This window comes from Gossypium arboreum, chromosome 1 (assembly GCF_025698485.1).
Source record: "Gossypium arboreum isolate Shixiya-1 chromosome 1, ASM2569848v2, whole genome shotgun sequence".
Classification (NCBI taxonomy): Eukaryota; Viridiplantae; Streptophyta; class Magnoliopsida; order Malvales; family Malvaceae; genus Gossypium; species Gossypium arboreum.
In genome coordinates this window covers 30,946,806-30,957,573 of record NC_069070.1, presented here as the reverse complement: position 1 = coordinate 30,957,573, position 10,768 = coordinate 30,946,806, and the positions used below count along the sequence as shown (strand labels likewise).

General features: G+C 36.0%; 1 non-coding gene across 1 annotated transcript; it reads left to right on the top strand.

Annotated features, from left to right (window-relative positions):
• The first annotated feature begins 814 nt into the window (after positions 1–814).
• LOC128281925 (small nucleolar RNA R71) lies at positions 815–921 on the top strand. Its single transcript, XR_008272209.1, has one exon. It is a non-coding gene; the product is annotated as a small nucleolar RNA R71 (small nucleolar RNA).
• Positions 922–10,768: the final 9,847 nt, after the last annotated feature.

The window sequence follows — 10,768 nt, the reverse complement described above, 5'->3', positions numbered from 1 at the left end:
CTCATGTTGACCTTTGCTTACCACAGTTTCTTGCATTGGTTCTGGCTCAGGCTCAATGAATCCTTCTCCATTTTGAACATTAATCGCGTTGAGCTGTTCCCTTGGGTTAGGTTCAGTGTTACTTGGCAAGCTCCCTTTTGGTCGTTCGAAGATTAGTCTAGAAAGCTGGCCTATCTGAGTTTTGAGCCCTTGGATCGAAGCTTGTTGATTTTTAAGTGTTGTCTCGGTGTTTTGAAAACGGGTTTCTGACACTGAGATAAACTTTGTGAGCATCTCTACGAGGTTCGGCTTCTTTTCCTGTTGGTAGGATGGTTGTTGGTAGCCTGGAGGTGGTTGTGGTCTTTGACTTCCGTGACTACCCCATGAGAAATTGGGGTGGTTCCTCCAACCTGCATTGTAAGTATTACTATATGGATTGTTTTGAGGTCGAGGATTATTACCCATGTAATTTAATTCCTCGTTATCGATGTTGTGGCCATAAGGTTGGTATTCCGAATGGCTTGTTCCACCTCCACTTGCTTCGCACTGCATTATTGAGTGAACCTGTGAAGAACTAAGAAAATCATCAATCTTTTTATTCAAGAGTTCTACCTGGTTAGAGAGCGTGGTGACTGAATCGACGTTATAAACACTGGCTGTTTTCGTTGGCTTTGTCCTCATGACTTGCCACTGATAGTTATTCAATGACATCTCCTCTATGAACTCATACGCATCTTCAGGTATTTTATTATTGATGGTTCCGCCAGCAGCTGCGTCAACCATTTGCCGAGTCGAAGGATTCAGGCCATTGTGGAATGTTTGAACCTGAATCGGTAACTTATGGTGAGGGCACCTTCTTAAAAGGTCCTTGTATCTCTCCCATGCATCGTAGAGTGTTTCTAAATCCATCTGCACAAAAGAAGAGATATCATTACATAATTTAGCCGTTGTAGTAGGCGAAAAATATTTTAGTAAAAAATTTTCGGTCATTTGCTCCCAAGTAGTAATTGACCCTCGTGGTAACGAGTTCAACTAGTGTTTAGCTTTGTTCCTCAATGAGAAAGGGAATAACCGAAGACGAATGGCATCGTCAGGAACGCCAGTAATTTTAAATGTATCGCATAGTTCCAAAAAGTTTGCTAAGAGAGCGTTGGGATCTTCATCCTGTAAACCATCAAACTGAACAAACTGTTGTCTCATTTGAATTGTGTTAGGTTTCAGTTCAAAAGTATTTGCAGCTACGGCAGATCTAACTATGCTTGATTCAGTTCTTGTTAAAGAAGGTTTAGCATAATCATACATAGTGCGTGGAGCAGGATTTTGATTAGCCGCAATTGCAGGAGGTAGCTAATTGTCTTGGTTTTCAGTCATCTCTTCGGTTAGGGGTTGAGTATCGTCTTCTTGCTCGTTCTCTGAATATCTTAGGCTTCGCCTTATTTCTCTTTGGTTTCTACGAACTGTGCGATCGATTTCTTCGTCACAAAATAGTGGTCCTGATGAGTTTCTTCTAGTCATAAACTAAAAAAACCTGTCAGAAGAAGGAAAAAGAAAATTAGTAAATTAGAATAAAATTAAAAATAAAATTAGATTGCAAGAAAAATAAATGGCTAAAGTAATAAAAATTAAGTGTTCCTAATATTTTAGTTTCCCGGCAACGGCGCCAAAAACTTGATTGCTTGATTTCGTGATAGGTTTTAAATATTTATAATTAATCGTTCTTGAGACTAACTATTATCGCGATGTAGGCAAGATCAAACAGTAGTATAGTTTTAGCAAGACCAGATTTCCGAACCCAAAGGAACTAAAAGTACTAGTAATGATTGTCTTTTTATTATCTAGCCTAAGAATAAATAGGTTTTGTTTTAACTAACTAATTATCTAAACTAAGAATTCACAGAAAATAGAATTGGGAAATTGCTTTTTTAAAATCGATTGAACTAAGGCAATACCTAAGGAAAAATCCACCTAGACTGTACTTGTTATTCTGGCTCCGAATCGGGCAATTTATTCATTTAACTTGTTCCGGAAAGATCCCTAAGTTATGTTATTATCTCTATTCAAGACTAATAACGTCTAATCCCTAGATTGAATAATTGTGACATTTCTCTAATTAACACCCTAGGGTTGCATTAACTCGATCTATGGATCCCCTTATTAGGTTTCACCCTAATCCGACACAATCTTGTCACCCTATATCTAGGCGTGCAATCAACTTCGCTTAATTATGACAAATGTCCTCTTAGACAGGGTCTATTCCTCCTTTCAATAAGAGCTTATCCTGAATCAGTATCCTGGGATATCAAAACAAGAATTAAGAACACATAATTAAGAACAAGTTAAATATTTATCATACGATTCAGAAAATAATAACAAGGTTCGTCTTAGGTTTCATTTCCCTTAGGTATTTAGGGGATTTAGTTCATAACTAAATAAGAAAACATCTCAGAATAATAAAGAATACAAAACATAAAGAAAACTCAAAACTCCTGAAGGGGAAATTGAGGAGAGATCTTCAGTCTTGATGATGAATTCGGCTTCTGAGATGGATTAATTGGCTTCCTTGGAGTAATTCCTTACTCCCTATTCTGTGTGTCCCTTTTCTTCCTCCTCTAGGGTGTATTTATAGGCTCTGGAATGCCTAAGAGCCCTTAAAATTAGCCTTTTTCGAATTAGACTCAACTTGGGCTCGGCAGGGACACGCCCGTGTGCGATTACTTCAAGCCGTGCTCGAGCCTGCCAAATTGACACGGCTGTGTGGTCTGCCCATGTGATATGGTCCAGGCCATGTTGATTTCGTACTTTGGCCCATTTTCTCCGTTTTTGGCCCGTTTCTCGTTTCTTTCACTCTCCTATGCTCTCCTAAGTATAAAACATGAAATTAAAGCATTAGGACATCGAATTCACCAATTCTAATAGAAAATCATCCATAAAATGCGTTAAGCATGGGGTAAAAATATGTATAAATTTCGGTTTATCAAATACCCCCACACTTAAACATTTGCTTGTCCTCAAGCAAAATTCTCAACTCATAATCAAAATAATTTTTTCTCAATTTGTAATTTCTATCGATAATATCTCAAAATAATCCATAGGTAATCATACATTGAGAATTCAACTAAAAGAATATAAAAGTTTCAAACATTCCAAGTTGAGTATTTTCTCCTGAAAACATAGGTGTTTCTCCTCATTTAATTAATTACCTTTGATTCGGAATATCACAGAGTTTCACATCCTCACTAAAGATTCACTCAAATCACTCGAGGTGTGTGACACCCCTAATTTGACCCTAGTCGAAAAGTGGTTTCGGGACCACGAAACCAAGTTTTATAAATAATTGAAAGTTATATTCTATGTTCATGATGTGAGTAAATGCATGTGTGAAAATTTCAAGCATTAATTTTGCCATTTGTATGTGAAATCTTGAAACGGGACTTATGTGAAACATTGGTAAAATAGGTTATGTAAATATATGAAGTGATCTAATAGAGCATGCATTCAAAAATGTGAACTTGCATGTCAATTTGACCAACTTTGAATGTAAATGGCTGGCCAACACATGCATGTGATAATGTATTCTCTTGTCTCCATTTTCAATTGGTGGGGATTATGTATAATAAGGATATAAATAAACATTGTATTATAAAATGATTTTATATATTGAAATAATAAATTTATATTAGTAAATGGTGATAAAAACAAAGCTCCATCATCCTTTTTCACTTGTCAAACCATAAGGAAAAGAAAGGAAAATGGAAGAAAGAACACCTAAGGCATTCGGCCATCTTGTGCTGGAAATTTAGGTATGATTTCATATGTTTTTCTTTGGATTTTGAGAAATTTAAATTGGTTTTGAAGCTCCTAAAATGACCCTCAGATATGATTTTGTGTTTGTGATGCATGAAGCATTCGGGTATGAGCTCAATGGGTTACATTGTGTATGTTTTGATAATTTGTAAGGAGAAATGTTTCTAATTGAGTATAAACAAAGTAAATTACTATGTGTGGCTCAAATGAGCTTGAGTAGTCGGCTAATGGAGTTAGTTGAGTTATAATACTTGCTCAATAATGAAACGAACATGAGCTTAATGCTCAAATAGCATTCGGTTTTGGACCAAGTTAAATTTAAGGTTTGTTAAATTGCACTTATCATTGCCGAATGAGTTTAATGGCTAAAGAAAAATTGTTAAGTGCTTAGGTAATGTGCATTCGGTCATTAGGATGAGTATACATTTGATAATGTTTTGATACTTTGAAATGGAATTTAATTATTAAATGAGTTCTAAGCTTGTTGAATTTTGAGATGTGATTGGGAGTAAATTTGACATGAACATATTTTATTAATGACATATTGATAAATGATGAGTTATGATACCATGATATTAACTTAATTATCAAGTCCGAATGTACATATAAGTAAGTGAAGTTATGTTATAATTGAACTACGTGTGGCTAGTAAAGCCTATTTAGTCTTCTTGCTATGTTTGACCATAAATATGATAATGCTATAATGGTAGACTTAATTGGATTTCGCATTTTGAGTGATGCGTTTGACTCTTGTGTCGATTTGGGACAATATGTGTACTATGTGAAACTAAATGATGTTTATGAAATCCTAATATGCAAGGTATTAAGCTAGTATTATGTTCGATGGGGCATGAGTAGAGCATATGTATAATGCTTGAATAACTAGTTAATAAAATCATTCGCACTTAATTGTATAATATACATGTATTTAATCGAATAGCTAATTTGATAAGTTATTTAATAAGATCTATTTGTTTGAATCAAGCTCAAGAGCTAAGAGGGTCAAAATCAGATAAAGGAAAAGAAAAAAAAAGCAATTGAGTAGCCTATCCGCAACTATTCAAAATATCCGAGGTAAGTTTTAAGCGATTAATCGTTGAGTAAATTCAATCATAATAGGACATAATGAGTTGATTTGATAAGATATGATGTGGCCATAATATGTCTTAAACCCAAATGGTAAGTTCATAAGTGTTTGGACTTGGAAATTTAAGAGCAAATTGTAATAAATTGCTTGGACAACAGCAGTAATGTGATTTTAGAAAATCACTATAAATTGTTGGTGTAGAATTATAGGCTGAATAAAATATGTAATCAAAGCTTAGTTGGTCTAGTTTCTTATAAAAGAGACCGTGGAAGCAAAGAAATTTCTTATAAAGAGATATTTAAAGTTGTGCGGGACAGTGTCGGAATGACTCCGAAATCCCCTGTTCTGTTTTTAGAAAATCATTATAATTTGTACAAAAATGGTTATGAGATAAGATTTATATGCTTAGACTCCTTAATGAGTCTAGTTTCAAATGAAATCAAGTATAACATACTTTGAATTCTGTACAATGAGAAGTTTGATTCGTAGTGAAGACTGGTCAGGTTAGTCAAACAGTGAAACAGGGGAAACTTTAAGAAAAATCTGGTATTGATTGGCCACACCTAAAATTCTGAAAATTTTATGGATGAAAGATACATGAGTCTAAATTCGGGGAAAATTAACGGCAATTGATTTTGAGTTTTGTAGCTCCAGTTATAAACAATTTAGTGACTGTTGCTCAGGAAAACTGCTTGTAGGGAATATGTGATTCTGTTGTAAACTTTGATGAAACTATTTGAGTTGCTTATAAGCTATTGCTGAAATTGATGTACCAGAAAAATATGAAATATGTATGAGATATATATATGTGATAAGGCCTAATGGCCGATGTGATGAATGTGAAAGTGTGTATATATGTGATAAGGCCTAATGGCCGACGTGATGAATGTGAAAGTGTGTATATATGTGATAAGGCCTAATGGCCGATGTGATGAATGTGAAAGTGTATATATATGTGATAAGGCCTAATGGCCGATGTGATGAATGAGAAGGTGTATATATATGTGATAGGGCCGAGTGGCCAAAGTGATGGATGTGGAAGTGTATAAATGTGATAAGTCCCGAAGGGCATTTGTGTCAAGATTATATCCGGTTAAAACCTCGCAGGCTTTATGCGAGAATATTATCACCGATTAATGACCGAGGCTTCGTGCTCGTACTACATCCGAGCTCTAATGACCCGATGACTACGTGTGGAGATTTTGTCCGGTATGCCCGAACTAAAGGTTTTGCTGAAGATTCAAGTAAAGCTTAAGATTATGCGACTTCACAGTGACAATTAGTAATAAATACGTTCAATGTGTTAAGTTGGTCAGGTATGTATTTGAGATTATATTTAAGTTTGACTTAGACAAAATCACAAGGTCGTCATGTGATGCACATGTGAGTAAAGCAATAAGGTTGTTCTATGATTATTGTGCATTTGGTCAATGTGGAAAGTCAGGTAAAAATAGGTAATGTACCTATGATCATAAGAGGTCACCGTCAAGTGAGAATTTATCTGCCTATTACATATGATGAGACGTGCATATTCGGAAAAAGGGTTGGTATGCCCGAAGGAAGAGTGAAGTAAAAATACGAACAATTATGTTATAAGTTGATTGTTATCTGTTGACACCGCTTGAAACTTACTAAGCATTTTAATGCTTACTCCGTACTTTGTTTCCTCTGTTTTATAGATCTCATTTGGAAGCTACGTGCTCGGGATCGTCAAGAACTAGTCACACTATCACTACCCACTGTTTGGTACTGCTACGTTTTGGAATATCTTATGGCATGTATAGAATAGACTAGTAGTGAGAGGATATTTTGGTCAATGTATAGGACTACCCTTTTGTTGTAGGTCATGTACCTTTCGGTTTTGTGTAAATTTGGATAGCCATGCGAAAATGGCTTAAGTATACTTGATCATAGCATTATAATCGTTTTGTATGTCGTCCGTCGAGAGGTATGGAAATGTTGGTAACGGTTAGTCATAGGAATGGTTATTCATGATCACCTTTGGTATATGTATGACAGACTCTAGATGATCCATGGAGGATCATGAAATAGGTAAAGTTTATCTTAAAAATAGATGCTGGCAGCAGTAGTGATATGGATGTGAAAAATCTCTAAAAATAGTAGGAATGGAATTAAATAGCGAATAAATTATGCAATCGAACCTTTATGAATCTATTTTCATAGAAAAGTAACGAAACGTTCATATGAACATTATATTATGAGATGTTAAGGTTTTCGTGAGACAGGGCCAGAACGGTTTCTGGATTTCCTGTTCCGACTTTGGAAATTCATTGTAAATTAACCAGAGATAATTAGGAGTCATTCCATATATATATAGATTCCTATTTGAGTCTAGTTTCTATAGAAACAAACGGCATCAGTATTGAAGCCCTGTACAGGGAGATATCCAAGTTGTAATGTGTGAAGGTCAGTGTAGTCAATCCCTGTAACTTGGGAGACTTTAACTAATAAACTGTACTAATTGGCCCGACCAAAAATTCTAGAAAAAAATTTGTAGATGCATATATGAGTCTAGTTTCAGGGAAAAATCACGAAACTGATTTTCGAGTTGTGGAACTCAAGATATGATTTTTAAGGTGACAGTGACACAGTTAGCCAGCTGGCTGGAAATTTTTTTTATGGACTGTGAAAACAATTAAGTTAAGTCTGTGTGCACCTTGTGCTCGACTCCGGTAACAGACTCGGGTACGGGGTGTTACAAGGTGTTTTAAGGATAATAAATGAAGCACTCAATAGTCAATAATGAAAAGTCATTACCATATGATTGCATGAAAATCAAATCTCCACCACTTATAAATTGAGATGAAACATCAATCAAAAGGTCTTTAGAGGGTTGTAATGAGGCTTGGTTAGGGGGTGTGGTCACAAGCTGAAAGAAAGGGTTAGAATCGAGATTGAATTGAAAAATTACCTAATTAGAAAAAGAGTTAATCATCACTTGCGCACAACAGAGCTTTTTCTCAGAATATGGAATTACTAATGTATATACATAGTTTTTTTTTTTAAGAACAAGTGAAAAAAAACATAGACTAACTATTAAGAACAAGATATAGCTAAGAAAATTCTTCAACTCAAATCTCGACAAAAATAGAGATTAATTTAGGGGATTTCAACAATAATGGATTAAGGGTTAATATTAAGGGTAATACAAGAAATGGCTTGTTAGGCTCAAGGGGGTTTACTAGGGGTTAATCGTGGAGGTAGGCTTTTCATGGTATGAGTGGGTTAATCCTAAGTGCCTTAATCATTTTGACATATCAAATCAAATGGTGTGGTCTTGACATGCATAATCAAGCAAGTTCTAGAATAACAGTTCGATATTGACACACTCAAAGCAATAATAAAAGTGAGCATGAAAGAATTAATAGATGCTCAAAAGGCTCAAAAATCTCACAAAAATTATGGTTTTTTGATGTTTAAAACTTGTGAATTCCAACTCAAAGTAATACCTAAACTTTGGGGAAACAACCTAAGATTTTAAATTTCTAAAAGATTAACTTATCATGCTTGATTCTCTAATGTCTTGAGGTTTAAACAATCAATGCATAAATGCTTATCTTTTAATTCAAGATATATCAATCATCATCATAAATCAATCAAAATTTATCCTAAATACGATATGAGAGCTTTCCAAGAGAACAACGCAGTCATTCAGGGATTTTTCTAATAATGAAATAAATATCCCCCCACACTTAAGGTGTACATTGCCCTCAATGTACAAAGATAGATATTAGAATATAAAAATAAGATAGGGAGAGAAGTGAAACTTCCTGTGTTGAAAATGGATGAAATTCCTAGATTAGCGAGAGCGAGTTGCTGGAAATACAACTGGAGGGCAAACATGATTCTGAAGGACAAAAGGATAATTAGGGGAATAATTTGATAGTAATCATAAAGATAAGTCGTTTTAAAAAAAAGGATCTTAAAAAATAAATAAAATAAAATCGATAATCTAAAATTTTTTTTCAAGTGGCATGGCCGGTCCACACACCCGTGTGGATCGTGTCCCGCCCGTCTTTTTCGCGAAGTGAGATGTCGTCACACGGCCCCCGGGCATGCCCGTGTGTGATGTGGTTCGCTTCTCCCAAGGTCATGTAGCTCTGCGCATGCCCGTGTTATTTTGACAGTGTTGTCCATGGGTGATAGACACAAACGTGTCTCATGCCCGTTCTGTTTTAACAGGTTCACCCACGGTTCTTCTACACGGGCGTGCGACACCCGTGTTGTTTTGTCAAGTTCGACCACGGCCATGTTGCACGGCCGTGGCGTTTTATCATAACCCGTGTTGGGGAAATCTTTTACCCTGTTTTCGCACCGCAGTCTCGCATGGTCGTGTTTCCGTCCGTGTTGGTCACACGACCTTAAGCACAGCCATGTGATAGGCCGTGTGAATTTGGGAACCTATGTGTCGAAGACTCTGTTAGTGACCTAGATGTTTAAAAATTGAAATTTAAATAATTTAGAACCGTTAGAACTCGGGTTGCCTCCCGAGAAGCACTTGTTTATAGTCTAAGCTCGACTGTTACCTTGTTGGTTTATTCAGGGCGGTTTATGGAGTCGTAGCTCCTCACCATCATCTTTAAAATTCTCATCATTATAAAGTTTGAGACAATGTCCATTTACTTTAAAAGTACCGTGTGATGGGTGACTTACCTCTATTGTGCCGTATGGTAGAACAGATTGAATTACAAAAGGTCCTGACCATCGTGATTTAAGTTTCCCAGGAAACAATTTGAGTCTTGAGTTGTATAGGATGACAAGATCTCCAACTTCAAATTGTTTTCGTTGCTTTAAACGATTGTCATGGTGCTACTTTGTTGTTTCCTTGTATAGGCGTGAGTTTTCGTATGCATTGGCTCGCCACTCATCAAGTTCGTTTAGCTGCATCAACCAATTTTTTCCTGCAAGTTCGGGATCAAGGTTTAGAAATTTGATAGCCCAAAAAGCTTTATGTTCTAGTTTGAATGGTAGATGAAAACTTTTTCCATAAACAAGTCTGTACGGTGACGTCCCTATAGGGGTCTTAAAAGCAGTTTTGTAAGCCCATAAGGCATCATCTACTTTCATTGCCCAATCTTTTCTGTTTGATTCTACTGTTTTTTCAAGGATCCGTTTGATTTCTCAGTTTGCCACTTCAACTTGTCCACTAGTTTGAGGATGGTATGGGGTGGTTGTTCTATGATGAACTCCATATTTCTTAAAAGTTTTTTCAAATTGGGTATTACAAAAATGAGTGCCCCTGTCACTGATAATTGCTCTAGGAGTTCCAAATCTCGAGAAGAGTTTCTTAAGGAAACGTACTACCACTCTAGCATCATTAGTAGGTAGAGCTTGGGCTTCCACCCATTTGGACATATAATCTACTGCTACTAAGATGTATTTATTCCCAAATGAACTGGGGAATGGGCCCATGAAATCGATACCCCATACGTCAAATATTTCACATGAAAGCATATAATTTTGAGACATTTCATCACGTTTAGATATGTTACTTGTCCGTTGGCATTTGTCACATGAAGTAACGTACCTGTTAGCGTCTTTGAATAACGAGGGCCAGTAAAAACCTGATTCAAGTATTTTATGTGTGGTCTTAGTTCCACTATAGTCTCCTCCAGTTGGCCCTGAGTGGCAATGTTCCAATATTTTTGATGTTTCGGATCTTGTAATGCATTTTCTAATAACTTGATCTGCACATCGGCGAAAAAGAAAGGGGTTATTCCAAAAGTAGTTTTTCACATCATTAAAGAATCGCTTCTTTTGCTGGTGTGTTAACCCTTTTGGGATAATGTTAGCGGCTAAAAAATTTGCGATGTCTGCAAACCAAGGTACCTCGAAGTCAGATATAACGAAAAATTATTCTTTCAAAAACGAATCATT